At 48.3% G+C, this 24,274-nt stretch overlaps 1 protein-coding gene and 1 long non-coding RNA gene across 3 annotated transcripts in view; one reads left to right on the top strand and one right to left on the bottom strand.

Annotated features, from left to right (window-relative positions):
• Positions 1–24,274, top strand: part of ADGRG1 (adhesion G protein-coupled receptor G1) — a 431,161-nt gene that overhangs the window by 147,320 nt on the left and 259,567 nt on the right. For both annotated transcript variants that reach the window (XM_078670641.1, XM_078670642.1), the window contains exon 2: positions 7,443–7,522. The gene's annotated coding sequence lies outside the window, so the exon portion shown is untranslated. The remainder of the gene's footprint in view (positions 1–7,442; positions 7,523–24,274) is intronic.
• LOC144799372 (uncharacterized) overlaps positions 1–24,274 on the bottom strand; it is an 87,080-nt gene that overhangs the window by 41,985 nt on the left and 20,821 nt on the right. The window lies entirely within an intron of this gene.

Raw genomic sequence — 24,274 nt, 5'->3', positions numbered from 1 at the left:
AGAATTGGGAGTTACCATCATGTGGCTAAACACTGCAAATGGTGGCTCTGCTGGTTAAAAAATAGAATTATATACAGTCAATTGCAACTGCAGGTCTCACGTCTATACCTCCTTTACACTGTGGTCGTGGATGATGGCGTAAATTCTCAGAGGATGGAATGAAAAAGGGGTTGCAAGAGCTTCCCTCTTGCATTTAAAAAGTTGGAAAGATGCACATTGTAAAAAAAATGGGACAGAGAACTGGCAAGAATTGAGAGCCTCGATAAAATTGCACCAGGTGTTAATGCACCTTCTGGAGCCGCGTGAGGTTGCAGACATAGGTTCTGCAGCTGACTAAGGGTTGGCTGTCAGCTTAGGTATCCCTCAGCAGCACAGCTTGTTGCTCAGGCACCCTTTCGCTCACTCTGATCTCCCACTGTCCATTCAATGTGTTGGTCTGGCACGGGAGGGGGGGAGGATCATTTCATCCCCAACTGGAGTTGAATGGGCTGAAAGCAGCCCACAACCACTGAGCCTGGGTTCCAGAGAGGCTGTCCCCTCTTCAATCAGCACACATCCGTATGCTCATAACTACTGGCCCAAACCGGCCACATGACAATAGGATGGCCTGGCAGGAGGTGGGTGAAATACACTGGCATCTCCGGAGATGGGGATGAAAGATGTCCATCTACCCCTTTCTACAGGCACCAAGTGAGACTGATCAGGACTCAGCGGGCCACTAGAGATAGTCTAAAGGACAGAGACAGTGCCCCAAAGAAGGGCCAACAAGTGGCTTAAAACACTTGCCCATCACCCGCCCACCTTACCAATCTAACCTTGATTGAAAGTGCTTTTACCAGTAGCGGCCACTCATACTATGAAGTGGTGTGGCAGGGGAGGGGGAGCACAAAAAATGTATCAATAAAAACAAAGAACTTACCTGCTCCGATGGCTGTCGCCTTACTCCCGATCTCACCTCCTTGTCAGTTGCCTGCTGCACACTGGGCAGGCTCACAGCTCCCAATCCCAGCCAGGGCCGGACTGGGAACTAAAACCGGCCCTGGCAAAGTGCTCGCTCCCCCGCAGGGGGGGTTGGGGGTCCCGCCGAGCTCTTTGCCGGGGCCGGTTTTCTGCCAATTTTGTTACAGATCGATTTTGCAGCTATGCTGCTAAAAAGGCCCTGTAACAAAAACGGCCCCCAGGGGCCCAAAACCCGCCCCCACCTGTGCGGTGCACCGGGGGATTGCCCGGTGCACGCTACGGCCAGTCCGGGCCTGATCCCAGCACTGCTCACAAGCTGGGAATGCTATTCCCAGCATGTGAGCAGTGCTGGGATTGGTCTGAGTACTTCGGTTCGGCGCTCAGACATAGACTGGGAGCCTGTGTTGGTTTCTCCACCCAGCTGTACCTCGCAGCTAGGTGGACAAAGGCTAAGAGAGCATGGCGGTTTGGCTGGCCCCAGAAGGCCGGCCAAACCGTCATTTCTTTTTTTTTTGCAGAGTTTTATATAGCGCGAACTAGACCCAAACCGAATCAGGTATCAGAGCGCTTTACATAGCACCAGTTACTTTACATGAGGACACACTTTCATTTTAGGCACGGGGAGATTAAGTGATTTGCCCAGAATCACAGGAGGTTTTTGGCGTCGTTACCGAGACTCGAACCCAGATTCCCAGGTCCGAGGTCGAGCGCCTTAGCCGTTAGGCCAACCCCTCTCCCCAAAGCACTTGACAGTGCCCACCACTCCCTCCTCCTTCCTGGTTGATGGGAGGCCATGCCACTCTCTCAGCCCACAGCCTGCAGGGCTAAAAATAAAATAATAATAAAAATGTGTTATTATCACTTTATTTTTACTTTCAGCGAGGTGGGGGGGGCGCGGCGCGACGCTCCTCCGCCATTACAGAGGAGCCACCCCTGGCTTTCCCGTGCGAATATGAAGATAAGAGGTTTTGGTGAAATAAAATGTGCATAAGATCAAATGAGTTAAGTGGGGAAGCCACGATTTAACCCTAGTTTCTTGTTTCACTTGTAAAAATCAGCCATTAAATAGGTATCTGTTTGTCTCTCGTTTTTTGTTAATGTTTTGTTTTTACCTCTGTGTATTTTTCCGCAGTTTTTATATAAGGTGAATTCAACCCAAAAGTATTGAAGCATTTTACATGAACATTCAGATACAATACACAAGGTTACATTTTTTTTTAGACCGTGGAAAGGTTAAGCGATTTGCCCAGAATTACAGGATGTTGAGCCGACACCCAGACTCAAACCTGGTTCCCAGTGTCCAAGTGGCAACTCTGACCCTTATGCCACTTCCTGAGTACAGTGGAGAGTAGCAGGCAGAAGCCACATGAGAGCTTGGCTCGAGGTTCCAACTGGACCTTGAGCAGAGCCAGAGTCAGGCATTAGGTTCGAGCCTGACTCGATCTTTCAGTGACTCGCCCACTTTTAGTTATTCCCCGATAAAGATGCACACTTGACACTTACACCTTTGTAACAAATTGAAAAGTCAAATGTACAAGACCTGATTCCTTACCAATCCCTGCTAATAAAGAGGCAATAATATGAATTCTGGATGTAGATTAAAACTCTTGAAGTTCAACATCTTTTGAATGCATATAGCGCATTGGTGGCCATTATGGGCATGTCATCGCTCGATACATTTTGATAGCCTTTGTTGAAAACCTGGTATTGCTCATGCATGTCTTGCAAATTAGTTTTCTAATTGAGAAAGACCAACTTGTCTGATAAACATTTTACTCTAATGCAGAGGTCTTCAAACTTTTGTAGGTGGAGCCCCCCCAGTTGAATTCTTTTAGATGTTGGGCCCCCCACCACGTGACAGAAATTTTGGGAATCTGGTACACTACATAATGGACTGCCACGTGCATATCACAGGCCATATTCAGCAAATAATGTTTAACACAATAAGAGTGTTTAGTAAACTGCCGGTTTGTGAATGGGTGTGGTGAAATGACAGAGGCTTATTACACAGTTCAAAACACAATTTTCCAAGATAAAATGTGCGTAAATTCTTTTTACTAGGATGCTTTGTTTTACACATGACCTAGATTAGTAATAACACCACCAACATAAATGTGTGGACCTGTTTTGATCTAAAATTGCATGAAACTAAAACATTTCTCTGCAAATAATAATAGACTCTCTCACATCAATCACATTAAAAATAAATGAAACAAATCAGTATTTACAAGAATCTGTTTAGGAATTATTCCAGGCCATCAGGGCAAAAACAGAGCTGCCTCTATCAAGGGGACCCCTGAAAGGCTGGATTGCAGTGCATGTAAATATGTCCTTTTGTAATTTAGGGCAAAAACCTTGATGGGGCACGACATGCCCATACTTGTGTACAGGGGCGCAACTAGACACGAACTTCGGGGGGGCTAACACTCCCAACCAGGGCTGGACCTAGCACTGGTCGCACATAGTGCAACGGTCTGTTTTGACGTCCCTCCCCCATTTCTTCCTTCTCCATGAATTTCCTCACTACCACTCACCAAAAAAGCACCCCATCTCTCTATAGCACCTTTCTGGCAAACATTTCATTTTTTTATAGTGCTACTCATAGTTTACCCACACTCAGTTCTTTGATCTGCATGGTACACATTCTTTGTAGCAGGCACATGAAACCTCTGCGCGGTGTGAGTGCATGGTGATCAGTGTGAGTGCATTGTTTTCGCTGTGAGTGCAGGGTGAATGGTGTGAGTGCACGGTGAATGATGTGAGTGGAGGGTGAATGGTGTGAGTGCAAGGTGATCAGTGTGAGTGCATTGTGAGCGCTGTGAGTGCAGGGTGAATGGTGTGAGTGCATGGTGATTAGTGTGAGTGCATTGTGATCAGTGTTAGTGCATGGTAAATCCGTGTGAGTGCATGGTAAATCAGTGTGAGTGCATTGTGATCAGTGTGAGTGCATTGTGATCGCTGTGAGTGCATTGTGATCGCTGTGAGTGCAGGGGGAATGGTGTGAGTGCATTGTGTTCGCTGTGAGTGCAGGTTGAATGGTGTGAGTGAGTGGTGATTAAAGTGAGTGCATTGTGAATACTGTGAGTGCATTGTGAGCATGAAAGTGAAGGGCGAGAATAAGTGAGTTGTCTGAATGCAGGGTGCATTCCCAGACGCTTCAACTAACACAACAGGTTATTGACGGCAGCGTAGGGCTTCAGATATGTTAAACTATTGCTTTTATGGCATTAACCAGGGATCAGGGTGGAGGAAATACATGTGCTAATCTTGCAACAAACTTCCAGTTGTATGGTTAGGGTTGCCAGCTCAGTGTTAATTTTTGTACGAACTGGGCCATCAAAATAGTCACCTAAAGCTGCATTGTCAGCACTTGTCTGTGCATACTTTGAACAGCACATATAAATAGTAGCACTTTTAATTGTGTTCTAGGGCTGCCTGAATGGTCCATGACTGATAATATAATGGAACAAAGACAGAAAAGTCACATTACAAATGTATACATTTTTATTTATAAGTATATTTTTGCAGGCTGTTTAAAAAACACATGGCTGGCTGGCATTTTTCTTTTGGTAACTTGAAGCCCTTTGCAGCACCTGCCTGTGTAAATTTAAAAGAAACTTTGTCTCTTTTTTTTTGCTAACAGCTTCCTCCCAGGACGGGTTTAAACTGGCAGAGCTGAAATGCTTCAGCTGCTTTGGGAGGCAGGATGTCTCCTTTGCTAAAACTGAAAGCAGGGAACAGAGCTCATTTCAGCTGCAGTGGGAGGCAAGGAGTCTCCTCTGCTATGAAATCGAACGCAAAGGAACAGGACTGTCTGTTCATTTGCTTTCGTTTTTAGCAGAGACCCTTCCTCCCACTGCAGCTGAAGCAGCCCAGCTCTACCAATTAACACCCTCCTGGGACGGTTAACTGTTCCCTCTATACATGACAAAAGCACAAGTCATGCCTTATCTATTTCCCCTCCCTCCCCTCTTCCTCCAGCGCTCAGTTATTGGAGCTTGCAAATAAACATTTGAAAGGGGTGAAGACTTGCACGCTCGCTCGCTCGGGACAGTAAAAAGACTCTGAAAGGGAAGATGCTAGTGTGGAGTGCGCGCCCCCCTGAGGGGGGGGGGGGGGCGCCCCACAGATTGAAGAGCTCTGCTCTAATGTGTACTTTGATGGTCTGATTAACTCCTGTGCATATGTAAAATGAAACCTACATGACCTGACCTAGGGTTATTTAATCTTGGGGCTCAGGGCATCTCAGACAGCATGTTGAGGATGAAGGCAGAGAGGACAAGCCCAAACAGGCCCAAACAGACAACTGCTGTCTGTTTGGGCTCGGTTGGCACTAGGGCCAGAGATGCAGCGCTTTTTGCCATTTACCAACAACTATCTTAAGCCATCCACATCTTCAAACATACAAACAAAATCTCAGCAAATGCACACTGCTCATTTACAACAAACAGACTCTAACAACATTTCAGTGTCTCAACAACCCTTACAAAACCACAAAAATAACATGTATACCCCTTCACTCTTGCACAAACCACCACTCTGTCCTATACCATTATCAAACCCACACATCCCCAGCACAAAACAAACCAACATTATACATAACCTTAATCCCTTCAAACAGACACTCCCTGTTCGTACAAAACATCGGCTCTGCGCTCTCCTTACTCCTAAAGGACCCCATTCCATCGCCACCAAGATTCTACTCAACCCTCTCTCATATATCCACAAACATCCTCCTCTTTTTACCAAACACACCCAGCCAAACAACCTTTACACTCCACTCCACCACACATATTACTTCTTCCTGCTACCAAATCTTATACAAACACCCTTACCCCTGCCCAGCTCCTTTCACACACCAGAAACACTTTCCTCCAATGCACGTCACCATCCCCTTTACTATTCAACTTCGACACACCAACAGTACTTTACATCCAGATTCTTCACAGAAATTCACTACATCAATATCTCATCTCACTACTCTAAAAAAATAAAACCTAATTCTCACACCAGCACATCAAAATCCCCACGCAGTTTCATACTACATTCCATCACAAAATATAAACCCACACCCACTCCCACCCCATGACTTCACAAATAATACAGATCCTAAACTAACTTTACTCACTCCCAAATGTACTGTCTTCACCAACACCTACCACAACACCCCAACACAATATTCATTTACCAGCCTCTCATCCATTGCACAAAGTGGAGCCTTAACACATGACCCACATGCTCCACCACCACTCCTAAGCCATACACCTTCCACCTTAAACAGACTCAAACGAAATGTACAAAATACCACTCTTCACAAATTCACATCTCGTTGTCCATTACACAACAAGGCTACTCTACAAAGACAACACAGCCCACAAGCTCACTCTCAACCATGATCTCCACCACCTCCACACACAGACCCAACAAAATACCTTCTTAGCTTGCTGGATGAGTATCACGATCTAGACAAACAACACTATTGCTATCCTGATACAGTTAATACCAACACTATAATAATACAACTGCTACTAGTTCAAAGAATAATACACAGTCTTCCAGAAAGCAAAGTCACACCACCGCCAAAACACAATCTTTAGACTGCCCCTTAACAAATGCTTGATCATTGTCTAAAAACAAGCACCACATCTACGAACTTCTCACTGACACACATTTTGTTATATACAATGAAGGCACTGCTTCGAAATTGCATCTACTGAGGGTGCCACTATTTGGAAGGACAAGGGTACTAACTGTTGGTGTAGTGACGTCTCTAAGCCTAACACTCTACCCTAAAACTTAGCCTACCTTAACCTTCAAGCTGACCCCATCCATACCCATATCCTACACCCTACTACTAATTCAAACATAGCACATACTGTACTGTTCTTACATTTGTGCAGCACCTTGAAACCCCCTGGGAAGGCCCCAGAGCATATTTTGGTATTCAGATAACCTGCTGCTCTGTAGGTTCTGCTTGACTGGAAGAGTGTGGGTTTATATTGTGGCCTTCATGGAAAACATTGGGTTTTCTGCGTGATGAGCAGGGGTGTGCTTCTGGAGAGTGACAGGTAGCTGCACTTGAGCACGGAGTGGAGAGATGAGGAGTGAGACAGTCACCTATGCTTCTACATAGCACCAATTTGTTTGGTTGGAAGAATGGGGGATTATTGTACGGCCTTAACGGAGAGGTTTGGTTTGGTATGGGATGACCAGAGATGTTCTCATGTCGGATTACTGGTAGCTGCAGTTGACGATGCAGCAGAGAGCAGAGGAGTGAGAGACAGTTGCCTGTGCTTTTTTACATACCATCATTTTGAATGGTTAAAAGGAAGTAGGTTCATATTTTGGCCTTTTTGTGGTGGGGGACTGATTCTACTTTGTGAATGGATACTGCCTGCATAAATTGTTGCTCCTTGCACTTGATTCTTTGGTTTCTTTAAACGGTCTCCTTTAATAACGCACCTTATGTGCCCTCATTGCAGGATCGCAAGCCAGTTCTATCAATAAACGCATGATCAACTTCAGACCCTTTCGGATGGAGTGGCGGAGCACCTTTCTAAAGGTAACATCCTACTTCATGTTTTAAAATAATGGATTATCCTCTATGCAATTTGTTTTCTTTTATATTTAATCTTGCTATTAATCAAACAAAATTGACTCTTTTTTTAGCAATCAGCATGAAATATTATAATTAATTCCAAACATGTCTCCTCGATGCATTTCAACATTGTTAGTGTAGGAAGGTGGAGTATTATGTGTTATAGGAGTTAGGCCTCACCATGTAATACTATCAAACTACCACAAAGATGGTCCTTGGATTCACACTAATAAATCCTTATATCAGTCCTGGAAGTGTGGCAAAGAGCAGTCAGGCTTTACTAGAGGTACATGTGTTAAGCATTTCAGAGTACCAACATTGATGATAAGTAATTGACACGACTCAAAAGAAATCCGACATCAATTCATAAAAATAACACAGATTTTTACCTTTAATTTAGTTGCCAAAATGAACGGAATAGAATACATAGAATTGGAGTTATAGATTTTTGATGCAATATACAATCAGTGCAAAATAATACAGTGAAACTTAATCATTGCAGTCAATGGTAAAAACCACTCTTGAAGGTCACTTGCAGGTCGAGTTACATAGAACCCTTGAAGGGTAAAGGTGATGCAGGTTGCAGGGCCAAGCCACAAGAGCCAGTTACATTTTACCTGGCCCGTAGAGCCCGGTTGCAGCGTTGTCTTGGCTGTCCGTAGTGCTGAAAGGGAGCCGCGGGTGAGCTGCTTTTTCCACGGAAATGAAGCTGCTGGAGAAAAAGATGCAAAAACACAACAAAGGGGACACAGCTGATGTTGAATGATTGTCGGCTGGAGTTACCTCTAGGTGCAGAGTCAAATACAGGTGTTGGTTGCTGGACTGGTGACCAACAAGCCTTGGCAGCGGTAAGTGGAGCAGAAAGTAACTTTGACATTCGGAGGTCCCGGGGAATACAGTAGCTACCTGTAACTTCATGAAAGGCAGGACTACAATGCACTAGACCATCTGGATTTGGTCGATCCCTTGGAGGGTCCGATGACCAGCAATTCTACAAATCCAGAGTTTTATTTTACCTGTAGTGTGCAGGGGACTAGTGCCACTAGTTCAGGTGAGTCAGACAGTGCTTCGGGCTTCCACAGGGGTCCTTCTATCTGGGAGGAACCGAGAGATAGCCTAAGACGAGTCGTGATCAGGCAGTTCCAGTAGTGTTCCTCTTTTGTGTTGGTGCAAGTCCTCTTGTCACCGACACCAGTCCCTTCTTTGTCCTCTTCGATGCAAGATGTTCAGAGCTACGTTTCTGGTATCAGGTGGTGCTCCTTAAGTCCTAGATTTAGGGGAGTTAGTGGTGTGGGAGCAATGGGCTGCTAGTCCCTGCAGCTAATCCACCCCTGAGGTGACCACATCTGGGGATGTAGGTCACCTTTTCCGCTGCAGCTACATCACACAACACCTCCGACAATGCCACTGGCTCCCAGGCAACAAGAGGATCACCTTCAAGCTCCTCACATATGCCTACAAAGCTCTCCATGACGAAGGACCCGCATACAGTTCCGCCCAACTCACCCTGGCCTCCATCCCCAGGATCCACAAGACCAGAACCGGTGAAAGATAATTCTCTTACTTCGCCGCCAAGACCTGGAACACCCTGCCCCTCCAGCTCAGGCAATCTGTGTTGCTGACCAAAATCAAGACGGACTGATAGACCTGGCACTTCGAATGATCCTACACCTGGAGGGGCCAGCATCCCCCCCCCGCCCCAGTGCCTTGATACCCTCACGGGTGACTAGCCATACTTTACAAGCCCCTGATTGATTGACTGATTGCTTTTCTGCCCAGATCCCACTATTTCTACCACTTTTAAAAGTGGCAGAAGTCTTCCTTAGGTGTACAGATCAGGCAGCTCACCCTAGAGGTGCGTCTTGCCTTCTGTGGGTGTACCCCTCCTGACTTCCTAATTTTCAAGCCTGCATAGGGCTGTTCATTCCTCTAGGAAGCAGCCTGGATGCATATCAGAGGACGTGCAGCCATTGAAGCTGACCGCCTTGATGTGCCACTTAACTAGCCTTCCTTGGATGGAGGAGGTGTGAGGTCCTTCTTGCCTAGGCCTTTGTTCCTGACTCCTAGGACTGATCACACTGACTGGCAGGAGGTCAGAATCCTGTTTTGGCTGCAGCAAGAATGGACTGTCAGCTAGAGCACACAAAAGCTGGGGCAACCAGGTAGGCAACCTCTAAGATAGCTACATGGGTGTACGCCACATTGCTCCTGGCATGGGATTCATGTCAGGGGTGAGAAGGCACATTGTTTGATACCAAACATGACCTATTTAGGTGGTACCATAATAGAGCTGCCAACCTCGGGTTTGCCCGGGTGCCAGCCCATGATATCCTATGTACTGCATTTCACTTGTAGTGTCCTTTAACCCCTTTGGTGCTGATGACGGCTCCCGGCCGTCATGAGTCACGATGGGCGTGTGCTGATGACGGCCGGGAGCCGTCATGACCACGCCCACGATCGTAATGTCCAGCACCGGCGCAGAATTCCAGCCGCGGCCAAGGTGTTAATGCTAAAGGACACTACATGATCATATAAGCTTGCGCTTATATGTCCACACCTTTAATATAATGTGCCCTGCCTCTTGGGCTTTAGGAGGCCTTCCTCAGGGGTAACTGGCATATATTAAAGATAGTACATTGACATTGCCACACATGGTGAGGGCAAAGTCTAGTTTGAGCAGTTTGCACTGCTCCTGCAGTCTTCAATAGTAGGCCTGCTATCATTCGTTTATTTGGGTCACTCGAGATGGCACAATCAGTGCAGCAAGCCCTGGGGACCCTTTTACCATCCATGCCCTGGGTACCACTGGTATCAAAGACTAGGTCCTTATAAGGGGGGTAAAGTCTTTGTCAATTAGGATAGCCAATTTACATATAACAGTTTAATGGAAAGAGCACTGGCACTGAGACGTGGTTAGCAGGTTTCGGTGAACTGTTAGAGTGTCACCCAATGTAGACATTCCCATAGTAGACCAGGAGTGGCCTCCTTCAGTCAATTCTGCTGGTAGCACTCGATTGGCATATAATGAAAAGGATTCATGCAAGCAAAAGTGGGCAATCTTAAAATCGGCGCTTAGGTTCTAAAGATGCCTAGATAAACAACAATCAATCAGAACAAGATTAAAAAAAGACATGGTTTTATCAAACCTAAATAGGAACCCCCGCACACCATACAAAATAGTTGCTTTTAAAAGAATAGAATTATCCATCCCTTAAGAGTGGTACTTTCTACCAAACACTTTGAAAGCTCTAAAGCATATATTATATTTCTCAACCGGAAATGAACTATCCTCCTTGTGAACTCGATCAGCACTGCTTCTTCCACTTAACCCTGCTTCTTTTCCAAGCTCATTTATGTTTGTATTGTTATGGCTGTACAGTTAGTAATAAATATTTGTTAGAAGGGTGTTTAAGAGTTTCAACAATTTGGAATCAATTTTGTGTAATGAACCCCTTTGTATTCTAAGGTTTTATTTTTGTAAATTGTGTTGGTTATCTTTGTTTTTCTGTGAAATATTTGTTGAAATGACAAAAAAAATATTTAATCTGGAAACTGTTAAAAAAGTACACTATTGCGTTATGTTTAATGCTTTCATGTCCGAATGAAAAGTGAAGTCGGGGATTTTGCATGGGTATGAAAATGGCCTGCTCAGTCTTCATTGCGCTGTCTGCTCTCATGTCTCTCTGGCTGAGTTCATAGTCAGAGCTCTTGTATTGCATTTCAGTCAGATCCACACACAGGAAAAGGTGTAAAGTAGGCCAGTTTCAGGCAATCTAATGTTTAAGCGACACCTCTGTGCATGCTGGAACTTTTAGGCCCATACATATTGCTGGAAAGCAAAACTGCATGGCTCTGGGAATGCTGTTGTAGGTTTCTAAAAGGCCTCTTCTTCCTATTACTACTACTTTCTTTTAGATAGCCTTCCACCAACGCTTTTTTTTCCATAGAACATTGTTATGTGCAATTATTTTGCAGTCAAATTTCACATTGCCTTTTTCGTCCTTTTCGCATTGCCTTTTTCGGCCTCGGAAATATGAAAGGTTAAGTTGATCTTGGTGTTTGAAAGTCTGACCTGAACATTTAACCATACGTGGTACATGGTCAGTGATTGGGTGCCGCCCCCTCCCTATGACCACACCAACCCCCGGAGACAAGGACATGAAACATGGTTATCTTTGGAAGGCGGGGGGTCGCAAGACCCCCCGGCCGTATTTATTAAGATATAAAACAATAAAAAAATGTAATTCTACGATAAGCAGTTTATACAAAATTCAGCAGGACATTAGGTACATGATTGTCAACAGGTGTGAGAGACTATCCTTAACAAAAACTCTAATACAGATTGTTTCCTAACCGAATCTAACATCCTCATCTGAAATTTAGTATACTAACATTTCTGGCCATATGGCAAGGTCGCTAACCGGTGTCAGGTCCTACTAGCTGCGCCTCACCACAAGATGTGTGCATGCGCAGCCAGGCCCGGTAATTACCCGGTCCACGCCGTGAACTCCATTTACCCACTTAAGGAGGGCCCTTACTCAGCGCCATCTGTTGATGTCATAAGTATGCGCGCGCGGGGTGGCTACCAGCCTAAGGAAAGCGTGACTCCTCCAACCCGCGCCCCTTTGAAGCACCAGTTACCTTGCCCCTGAAGTTCTATGAAGGGCCAATGGCCCCTCCCCCTGGGCGGGAACCTCCATAGGATGATGATTCAGAAAAGGGGGTGGTGATGAACAGAGTGTCTGAATTAAGCAGACCACTCTTACCCAGTCCAAAGATCAGGGCTTGATCCATCACCGTTATTTATCTCACTGCCCCATCCCAGCTCAGAACCTGGCTATATGCAAATTAGTCTGTCCCTGGCCCAGTGCATCATGGGAACAGGGCAGACCAAACTACCAAGCCAATTCTTCACCAGAAAGGAGACAAGCTACCGGGGACCGGTTTCTGGCATTTCAGCCTCTTCGGCCCGGCTTGCTTGAATCCTGATGGAGCAGTGAGAAAGGGACTCATGTCTGAGTATACCCTGCCACACCTATAGTGGCCAAAAACGATTCAGAAAAGGGGGTGGTGATGAACAGAGTGTCTGAATTAAGCAGACCACTCTTACCCAGTCCAAAGATCAGGGCTTGATCCATCACCGTTATTTATCTCACTGCCCCATCCCAGCTCAGAACCTGGCTATATGCAAATTAGTCTGTCCCTGGCCCAGTGCATCATGGGAACAGGGCAGACCAAACTACCAAGCCAATTCTTCACCAGAAAGGAGACAAGCTACCGGGGACCGGTTTCTGGCATTTCAGCCTCTTCGGCCCGGCTTGCTTGAATCCTGATGGAGCAGTGAGAAAGGGACTCATGTCTGAGTATACCCTGCCACACCTATAGTGGCCAAAAACGATTCAGAAAAGGGGGTGGTGATGAGCAGAGTGTCTGAATTAAGCAGACCACTCTTACCCAGTCCAAAGATCAGGGCTTGATCCATCACCGTTATTTATCTCACTGCCCCATCCCAGCTCAGAACCTGGCTATATGCAAATTAGTCTGTCCCTGGCCCAGTGCATCATGGGAACAGGGCAGACCAAACTACCAAGCCAATTCTTTACCAGAAAGGAGACAAGCTACCGGGGACCGGTTTCTGGCATTTCAGCCTCTTCGGCCCGGCTTGCTTGAATCCTGATGGAGCAGTGAGAAAGGGACTCATGTCTGAGTATACCCTGCCACACCTATAGTGGCCAAAAACGATTCAGAAAAGGGGGTGGTGATGAACAGAGTGTCTGAATTAAGCAGACCACTCTTACCCAGTCCAAAGATCAGGGCTTGATCCATCACCGTTATTTATCTCACTGCCCCATCCCAGCTCAGAACCTGGCTATATGCAAATTAGTCTGTCCCTGGCCCAGTGCATCATGGGAACAGGGCAGACCAAACTACCAAGCCAATTCTTCACCAGAAAGGAGACAAGCTACCGGGGACCGGTTTCTGGCATTTCAGCCTCTTCGGCCCGGCTTGCTTGAATCCTGATGGAGCAGTGAGAAAGGGACTCATGTCTGAGTATACCCTGCCACACCTATAGTGGCCAAAAACGATTCAGAAAAGGGGGTGGTGATGAACAGAGTGTCTGAATTAAGCAGACCACTCTTACCCAGTCCAAAGATCAGGGCTTGATCCATCACCGTTATTTATCTCACTGCCCCATCCCAGCTCAGAACCTGGCTATATGCAAATTAGTCTGTCCCTGGCCCAGTGCATCATGGGAACAGGGCAGACCAAACTACCAAGCCAATTCTTCACCAGAAAGGAGACAAGCTACCGGGGACCGGTTTCTGGCATTTCAGCCTCTTCGGCCCGGCTTGCTTGAATCCTGATGGAGCAGTGAGAAAGGGACTCATGTCTGAGTATACCCTGCCACACCTATAGTGGCCAAAAACGATTCAGAAAAGGGGGTGGTGATGAACAGAGTGTCTGAATTAAGCAGACCACTCTTACCCAGTCCAAAGATCAGGGCTTGATCCATCACCGTTATTTATCTCACTGCCCCATCCCAGCTCAGAACCTGGCTATATGCAAATTAGTCTGTCCCTGGCCCAGTGCATCATGGGAACAGGGCAGACCAAACTACCAAGCCAATTCTTCACCAGAAAGGAGACAAGCTACCGGGGACCGGTTTCTGGCATTTCAGCCTCTTCGGCCCGGCTTGCTTGAATCCTGATGGAGCAGTGAGAAAGGGACTCATGTCTGAGTATACCCTGCCACACCTATAGTGGCCAAAAACGATTCAGAGAAGGGGGTGGTGATGAACAGAGTGTCTGAATTAAGCAGACCACTCTTACCCAGTCCAAAGATCAGGGCTTGATTCATCACCGTTATTTATCTCACTGCCCCATCCCAGCTCAGAACCTGGCTATATGCAAATTAGTCTGTCCCTGGCCCAGTGCATCATGGGAACAGGGCAGACCAAACTACCAAGCCAATTCTTCACCAGAAAGGAGACAAGCTACCGGGGACCGGTTTCTGGCATTTCAGCCTCTTCGGCCCGGCTTGCTTGAATCCTGATGGAGCAGTGAGAAAGGGACTCATGTCTGAGTATACCCTGCCACACCTATAGTGGCCAAAAACGATTCAGAAAAGGGGGTGGTGATGAGCAGAGTGTCTGAATTAAGCAGACCACTCTTACCGGCTGGGTTCACTGTAAGTAAATTCATTTTGCTTCTACACGCATGGGTTATGACTAGCCCACTATAAGGTAATTTTCTCCACTCCACCAAGAATATTTAATATATATTCATGGTTATTATATTATATATATTTATAAACCCACATCATACATTATGTTTTATAGACGTCCCTCACTCCCAGTCCTGATGAGACCCTCATTCTAAGGGTCGAAACGCCGTCGACGTACTTGGAGGCGAATAAGACTCACACAGTTCCTATGATTGTATAGCAGCTGTTCCACGATTGGTTTCAAGAATTGTCTTTGAGTCATGTCTCCTGTTTGTAAATAGCTACCACTGTAACCTGTATAGTTCACCTCACTGTACACTTGTCGATTTTTGGTTACTTCACAAATCACTTGGGACACATTGCACTGTATATACTGTATGATATGCTGTAGTCTAAACTATTTCAACTACTTTTTGTCATTTGAAATATATATATAAAATGGTTTGAAACTGCGTTGATTGTGTCTCTCTCATGCAATTGCCATTCTTTCTCCAATACTTGGATTGGTATTAAGTCCCCAATTATTGAATATTTATGAAGTAATATGCCACAGGAACCCCTTGTTGTTCTGGATAAACACATTACCCTGGTTCCTTGTGAGTAGGGTCTCCCTTGTTCTTTTTTTCGCACTCATGGGAACAGGGCAGACCAAACTACCAAGCCAATTCTTCACCAGAAAGGAGACAAGCTACCGGGGACCGGTTTCTGCCATTTCAGGCGTCGTCGGCCCGGCTTGCTTGAATCCTGATGGAGCAGTGAGCAAGGGACTCATGTCTGAGTATACCCTTCCACGCTTATGGAGGACAAAATGATTCAGAAAAGGGGGTGGTGATGAACAGAGTGTCTGAATTAAGCAGACCAATCTTACCCTGTTCCCATCATGCACTGGGACAGGAACAGACTAATTTGCATATAGCCAAGTTCTGAGCTGGGATGGTGCAGTGAGCAAAAAAACGGTGATGGATCAAGCCCTGATCTTTGGACTGGGTAAGAGTGGTCTGCTTAATTCAGGCACTCTGTTCATCACCACCCCCTTTTCTGAATCATTTTGTCCACCATAAGCGTGGAAGGGTATACTCAGATGTGAGTCCCTTGCTCATTGCACCATCAGGATTCAAGCAAGCCGGGCCGACGACGCCTGAAATGGCAGAAACCGGTCCCCGGAAGCTTGTTTCCTTCCCAGTATAAGAATTGGCTTGGTAGTTTGGTTTGACCTGTTCCCATCATGCACTGGGACAGGAACAGACTAATTTGCATATAGCCAAGTTCTGAGCTGGGATGGTGCAGTGAGCTAAAAAACGGTGATGGATCAAGCCCTGATCTTTGGACTGGGTAAGAGTGGTCTGCTTAATTCAGGCACTCTGTTCATCACCACCCCCTTTTCTGAATCCTCCATAGGATGATGCCCGCCCCCTCAGACCTTAAAATAGCTGCTTACCGGTCATGACCTTACCGCATGCCCCATACCTAATAAATACGACGACCTATGGGAAACATTTCTAACAGACCACTACACTGTCGAAGTAAACCATCACACATAACCGTGAAGCTAAAACAAGGAAAAAAGGCCTAATACCATTGCAACCAATAACATAATACCATAGCATTAACTAAACGTGGAGAAAAGGCCTACACGAAAGCATACAAGCAAAATACACACTAAAACAGTTTTCTAAGCATAGGAAAATTGACCTAACAAACATTACAGCAAATTACCGGCTGCATCAGCCTAATAACGCATACAACACCGCATTGATCCAGGGATGGTGGGTGGGGAAGCAAGAAGCCCCGAGCGCGGGGCACCACCGGTGTGAGGGAGCGTCCAGGCAACAAGGAGTCCCCGGGGCGCTCCCCGCTTCTTTATCCTCCCCTACAGCCCGCCCCCCTGACCCGGATGTCGCTTAATGCCATCCGGGTCACGGAGGGCGCCCGCCAATCGGTGGTAGGGCGCGCCCCAGAGGACACGCCCCACCACCGCGAGGCCTTGGTGGAGGGGAGCGGTCGCCACACCGCCATGCGGGCGGGGGGGGCCAAGAGACCCCCCTTTTCACATGGTCAGTGATTGGCTGCCGCCCCCTCCCTATGACCACACCAACCCCCGGAGACAAGGACATGAAACATGTTTATCTTTGGAAGACGGGGGGTCGCAAGACCCCCCGGCCGTATTTATTAAGATATAAAACAATAAAAAAATGTAATTGTACGATAAGCAGTTTATACAAAATTCAGCAGGACATTAGATACATGATTGTCAACAGGTGTGAGAGACTATCCTTAACAAAAACTCTAATACAGATTGTTTCCTAACCGAATCTAACATCCTCATCTGAAATTTAGTATACTAACATTTCTGGCCATATGGCAAGGTCGCTAACCGGTGTCAGGTCCTACTAGCTGCGCCTCACCACAAGATGTGCGCATGCGCAGCCGGGCCCGGTAATTACCCGGTCCACGCCGTGAACTCCATTTACCCACTTAAGGAGGGCCCTTACTCAGCGCCATCTGTTGACGTCATAAATATGCGCGCGCGGGGTGGCTACCAGCCTAAGGAAAGCGTGACTCCTCCAACCCGCGCCCCTTGAAGCACCAGTTACCTTGCCCCTGAAGTTCTAGGAAGGGCCAATGGCCCCTCCCCCTGGGCGGGAACCTCCATAGGATGATGCCCGCCCCCTCAGACCTTAAAATAGCTGCTCACCGGTCATGACCTTACCGCCACAGGCCAGCATTGTTAACCGATGATCTGGCCTCCCCCCTCCTATGCCTAAACTCGGACTGACTTACTTAGCAAATCCCTCTAACCACGCCCAGAGATTATTAGACCACAGGACATTCGCTGCCTCAGTCAAGTGTACCACGTCCCCTAGATAGAACTGCCTGCCCCAGATACATCCGTGTGGAATCGTCTGCAACCGGGGGGCTCGGAATAGTTTGTCCAACTGCGTGTTGATCCTCTTTACCGAGTGATTCAACGCCCTGACAGAGTCCCCCCCTCGCCACTGCCACCGAGGAATAAGTTGCGACCATACTACTGTGCAGCCCGGGCAAATCCTAGTTACCCACCCAGCAGTGGAGATGATTTCCTCAATAAGGATGCGCCTCCCTAGTCTCGCCAAATCATTCTCCCCCAGGTGAAGTATCACCACTGACGGGGGGGCGGGCTGCTGCACTAAGAGTCCCTGGAAGAAGCTCCTAAACTGGCTGAGGCACAGACCCCCTCTTCCGAAAAAGGAGATATGAAACCCTTTCTGCGCGGCCCTGTTCTTACGGTCTCCTGAAAGAAAAACATGTTCAGCACGCCTCACATAAGAGTGGCCCACAATCCAGGTCACCAATTTCCTGTGTCCCTCCTGTCGCTTGTGCTGCGCTGGTGTTGATCGTTGACGCCCGGCAGCGAGTTCCTCCCCGGCGTCACAGGTTTGAGAAACTGCAAAAAACCAGAAAGACACCAGGCGTGAGCACCATCCTGTCACAACAAGTCAATTCGCACATATCGTTTGTAACATTCCGACGACCATCTCCCTATTCTCTTTACATTCTCGACCGGGAGACCCCTTGCTACTGCTTCAGTTGCCGCCCCAATCCTAAATGAGTGAGTGCCAAATTCCTTGGGGTCAAAACCTGCCTGTCTGACCGTCAGCTCCAAGACTCGCCTAAACTGGTACCTGGTTAATGGTGTACCATCGGCGTGACACAACAATGCCCCCCCCCCGACGTGCCCTCTCGCTGCCTGTGGAGGAACTCCACATGGGAAAACGGGCAGCAAGGGATGGCCCGTGCCCGGTGGAGCACTATGGTGTGACCCCGAGACTCCTGGTCAGTTTTTGACCTCTGAATTGTCCCCCACATAGTATCCTCTCTGATCTTTACACAAGTCCGTTGCAGGCCGCCCAATTTATCCCCTTTTGACCCTGCGACTAATTCACCAATTCTCAGAGCCCCATAGAAGGCCAGGGAAAATGCAGCCTTAAACAGAAGTACCTCCCACTCGGAGCTACAGACACTGTGAAGCGCTCCCAATAAGGCTGTCAGCCGAGCTAGCCCAATGGGTGACATTGTAGACGGCGCCAACCCCTCAAAGCCTTGCGCACCATAAAGGTGTTAGTAGGATCCCGCATGCCCTTAGCCTGCGAGAAGAAGGAGACCGCCACCCTATGTCTGCTCGCCGCCGCCACTGAGCGCCCTTCCCTGTGCATTGATTCTAAGTAGGCCGCAAAGCTGTCCTCCTGCGCCCACCTAGCCTCCCATTCCAGCCCCAAGAAAGCCCGGTAAGACAAAAACGCCCCTTCGTAAGCTGTCTTGGTCCTGGGGGCTAAGCTAGCAACCACGAGGTCCTGTAGTCTGGGGCACCAATCTGCCAAAGTACTGCCGGGAAGTGAGCTGGCGAGGGGTCTGCTGCAGGAAGATGCTCCCTGAATACCTGCATTTTAAAGCGAGAAAGGGAATCAGCTGCATTGTTGAGGATTCCTGGGACATGCTTGGCTCTGAAAACCACATTCCACTTTAAGCACTGTAACACAATCCCCTTTATCAGGCGCAGTATGAAGGGACAGCGTGCCCCCTGTTGATTTATACATTCCACAACTGTCATGTTATCCGACCAGAACACCACTGATTGATTACATAGGTGTTCCGGCCAGACCTTCAAGGCCACCCATATCGGGAAGAGTTCCAGGAAGCCAATATTGGCGGTCAGACCCCATGCTTTCCATTCCTCCGGCCACCCACTTGGACCCCAAGATGGCGCCAAAGCCCACGCTACCAGCAGCGTCAGTCCATAAACCCAACTCTGCTGATGTGGCGGGAGGACCGGGCCACACTATCCTGCCATTAAAATCCACCACGAATGCCATCCATATATGCATATCCTGACGAACCTCAGATGACAGCCTCGTGCGGTGGTGTTTCTCCCGTAGTCCTTTCATAGCTTGTGCAATGGAGCGTGAGAATGGGCGTGCCATTGGGATAACCCGCAGAACAAAATTCAGTTGCCCCACCACTTCCTGTAGCTGTTGCAAAGACACTTTGTCTTTGCGTAGGCATTGACCAAGCGCTGCTCTAAATCTAGACACTTTGTCCCTGGGCAACCTGAAGCATCCCTCCACTGAGTCAATTTCGATACCAAGGAATTCCAAGCAAGTGGACGGGCCGACCGTCTTCCCTAGCGCTAGCTGGATCCCAAAAACCCGCATGAGCACGCAAAATTCCTGCAATGCCCAGGCACACTCCTGAGAGCCCGCCGCACCTAAGAAAAGGAAATCGTCTAGGTAATGCATGACCTGCTGGTGGCCCGTCGCCTGTCTCATGACCCACTCTAGAAACGAGCTAAACGTCTCAAAGTAAGCACATGAAATGGAACAGCCCATGGGCATGCATTTGTCCATGTAAAACTTGCCTTTGAAATTGAAACCTAAGAGGTGGTGATCCAAAGGATGGACTGGGAGGAGACGGAAAGCAGATTCTATATCGGACTTTGCCATCAGTGCCCCTGGCCCCAGAGCCCGCAATAAATCAACAGCATGGTCAAATGATGCATATTTTACACTACAAATCCCCTCATCAATCGCATCGTTCAAGGATGCTCCTCTTGGTGCAGAGAGGTTGTGGATCAGTCTAAACTCGCCTCTCTCTTTTTTTGGGTACTACTCCAAGCGGGGAACACACAAAATTGGGGACAGGCACCTCGTGGAAGGGGCCCGCTATCCTGCCCAGCGACAGTTCCTTCCTAATCTTCGCACCCACCACTTCAGGGTTATGCTTTACTGACAGTTGGTTCCTGCAACGTGCGCTACCTGTGTACCCCCCCGCCGGGATCCTAAAAGCTTGTGAGAAACCTTCCTGAAGGAGAGTGGCCGCTGCGTGGTCCGGGTATCTATTCAGCCATGGGATCATTGCCAAAACGTCTATTGGTGTGGGAGGGCCCGCATCGTCTGCACTACTCTGGCTTCCCCCTTCCCCTCTGACCGTGGTTGCCTTGCTTGGACCTGCAAGTTGTCTCGGGGTGGGATGGGTGACCACAGACTGCACATGCATGTCTAAATCTACAGGTGCCCTGGGCCCTTGTGCAGGAGCGCTTATTAAAGTCCCAGCATACCCCTTTTCTCTCCGCCCCCCCCCTATTCTTCCCCGGGACCTCACTCCCCTGGGCTGACCGAAAGGGCTGTTGGGGTCTGGCGGAGAACACCCTGCCTGCATTAGCGGCCTGTGATGGGGCTGTGTCCCCTGAGAACTGCTTATGCCAAGACATAGAATCCACCCTGTCCCATGCCAGTGATGAGTCAAATTCCTTTGCTTTTCTGAAATTAACATCATACTCCTTCCACGCATCCCCAGTGTATTGATCGCTCCACCCCACAATCCTGCTCTGGTAGCAAGCCATTGCTGCCTGCACATTAGGGGGGCGTTCGGCCGTGATAGCCGTAAGGAGGGAAAAGGCCCTGATCCAATTCTTCAAAGTCTCATCTACCCTGAACCTGGAGCACTGTGCCCTCCATTCACTCTGATGCATCCATTCCTTCAGTAACTTGGCCTGCTCCATTTCCCTATTGTCTAGCAACAATGAAAAAATGTAAACATACTTTCCCGCCCAAATCAACTCTTTCACTGCCTGTGACACATGTTGTGCCAAATTTTCACTCCTGGATGGCACTGAGCCGTCCCCCAAGAGAGGCAGAGCCACCTCCTTACCATTGACGGGCACCTGAACCGGTAAGCCATCGTCTTCCTTCGGTTGGGCGGGACTGGAACCTGTAAGTGAAGAAGATGAGGGCACCGCAATATTGTCAGCCGCAGTTGCAGCTTTAATCTTTTCTACCAACTTCGCCGCTTCTGCCGCATGATCTGATGAGGCAGGAAACACCCCACCCTTTTGCAACCAAGGTAATAAGGTGGCTATCTGAGATACCAACTCAACAGGGACCGGGTCTAGGTTGCCAACTGGCCCATCTGGGACCCCAAGGGGCATGTCCGGTGGCACTGGCGCGATAGCCAAGGGAGCGGGTGTCGGTGGCACACTCGGGACCGGTAGCGGTACCACGGGTGGGGGGTTAACCCCCGCTGGAGGGGGTGCCGGCGTCATGTCCGGCACCGGTGTCGCGGGCACAGGAACAACTGGCAGAGGTGCCAGAGGAACCGATACCGCAGGTACGGGGGTATTCGGGACCGGCACTAGGGGCACGAGGGCTGGGGCACTGTACCTCGGCTTCTTAGCCTTAGATCTCTTTGGTGGGGTAAAAAAATCCCCCCTTGGCAAGGGTGCCGCTCTCTGCCGCATGGGCCTGCCTGGTGGATCAGCAAACCTCTCATTCATGCGGGCCTCCAATTCATCAACTTTCCCCAACCTCTTATTAATTTCGCTCATCTCACGCATCATGGCGTGCATCATAACCTCCATGCTAGGCCCTCCTTTACCACCCTTTGGCCCCGGCATGTTTGCACACCCCTGCCCTACACTCCTAGTGTTACAACTCAGGTGACCGTGTGCTTTGTACCTTCACCAGCTGGAGGATGCACAGGGGGCTATAAGCACCATGCAACTGTAACCGCAACGCCCTGGCTTCTCCGTTTGTCAGGGGTGAGTAAACTCTAACGTAGACCCACCCGGCGGCTACCAGAAGCAATGAAATGCAAGCCCCCCGCTCTCCTCTTACCGATCCAATCCTGCGTCTTTCACGGCTGGTATCGGGTGTGCGGCCACGTCCGCCCTCCCCCACTCGGGGCTCACCACGTGCAAGATGCTGTGGCTTGTATTGGGAACACACAAACTTGTGGTTGCCTGTAATAGAAAAAGTTATTAATACCTGGGGGTGGCACAGTAAAACAGTTGCTGAAAATCAAAAACAAAACGAACTGAAAATAGTGTCCAAAGGGGATGGGGAATAGATCAAACCTTTGTTGACCACCCCTATGCCAAACCTGGTTAAATTAAATTAGACCCCAATGCCAAAACCTGGCTGTCCAATCGAACTAAACCACAGAACCATTCGTAATTAAAACATATCGCTAAATGCAGTATTCTCCCTCCAGTCTCCCCCCCAAGCCCTGCCCTAGTTGACCCTGCTTCGCCCCCACCACGAGAAAACAGGTCCCATGGATGCCTGGCTCGACCGGTTCGCCCGCCCGTTTATGGCGCGGGAAATGCCAAACAAAGTGCCTGATTCGAGGCAAAGGCCCCTAACCTTCTTCAATTACGTTACACACCCTGCTCGAAGTCACAACCTCAAAATTGTTTGTGGCGAGTACCGCTGTACAAGTAAGGCGCTCTGACAGATTGCACCCCTGGAGCACACCGCCGACCGGCACTCGAGCTGTAGCAGCAGGCAGCGCTGCTCGTCCCTACCCGCTCCCGCCCCGACAAATACCTTGATCAGATGCCGGGGAACACACTCAGGCGGCGCTTCGCTTTTGTTTTAAAGAAACACCCTTTTCTTCCCTCGTCCGCGCTGTTCGTCGCGAACGCCTGCTCCCCGCTGCTGCTGCCGCCTCCGAAGAACGATCTCCTAGAGGATCCGGAGCCCCTGAAAGATAAAACAAAAAGGATTAAGAGAAACAAGAAGCCCCGAGCGCGGGGCACCACCGGTGTGAGGGAGCGTCCAGGCAACAAGGAGTCCCCTGGGCGCTTCCCGCTTCTTTATCCTCCCCTACAGCCCGCCCCCCTGACCCGGATGTCGCTTAATGTCATCCGGGTCAGGGAGGGCGCCCGCCAATCGGTGGTAGGGCGCGCCCCAGAGGACACGCCCCACCACCGCGAGGCCTTGGTGGAGGGGTGCGGGCGGGGGGGCCAAGAGCCCCCCCTTTTCAATTGTGCTGGTTTAACTTGCTGAGCTACCCTATCACTGACTGCAACAGAAGACTATTAGGTAATTGTAATTGCATTTATATAGCGCTTACTACCCCTCATGAGGTGTTGAAGCACTTTTCAGCGAGTAGTACGCTACTCTGGAATCCAAAAAGAATCAGCGGTGAATTAGTCTATGTACATGTGAGTCTGTTAGCTGGATTGGGAGGGATATAGAAGTAGAATGGGGGTATGATACGTCAGAGAGTTTGTAGAGGATTTCTTGAGAGAGGTATTGGGTGAGAAATAAGGTAGTGCATTGGAGAAAATAGTAGAATGAGGTTTGGGATGAGTCAGAGAGTGTAGGTAGAGGATATATTGAGAGAGGTACAGGGTGAGATCTAGGGTAGTGCATTGGAGATGCTGAATTAGAAGTAAAGTAATTAAAATAAAGATACACAAGTCATAAGTACATGGAAGGCATATTTGTATAAGGAAGATAATATATGTAGATTTGAGTTGTATTTAAAAACTCAGACTATCAAGTGTCGCTGTACTGTAAGCAAATTTTTGTTCGTTAATAATTCAATAATGAAGCAATTATAGAAAAATAGTTATGACAAAAATGTACTTATTTATGCAGTGGCCTATATACAAGTTAAACATAGAATAATATAACCATAGGTAATATGTACATTTGTTACACAGACCTAACGAAT

Source organism: Lissotriton helveticus, chromosome 12, assembly GCF_964261635.1.
Source record: "Lissotriton helveticus chromosome 12, aLisHel1.1, whole genome shotgun sequence".
Taxonomy (NCBI): domain Eukaryota; kingdom Metazoa; phylum Chordata; class Amphibia; order Caudata; family Salamandridae; genus Lissotriton; species Lissotriton helveticus.
The sequence above is the reverse complement of the archived record's forward strand: the minus strand, read 5'-3'. Positions and strand labels throughout refer to the sequence as shown.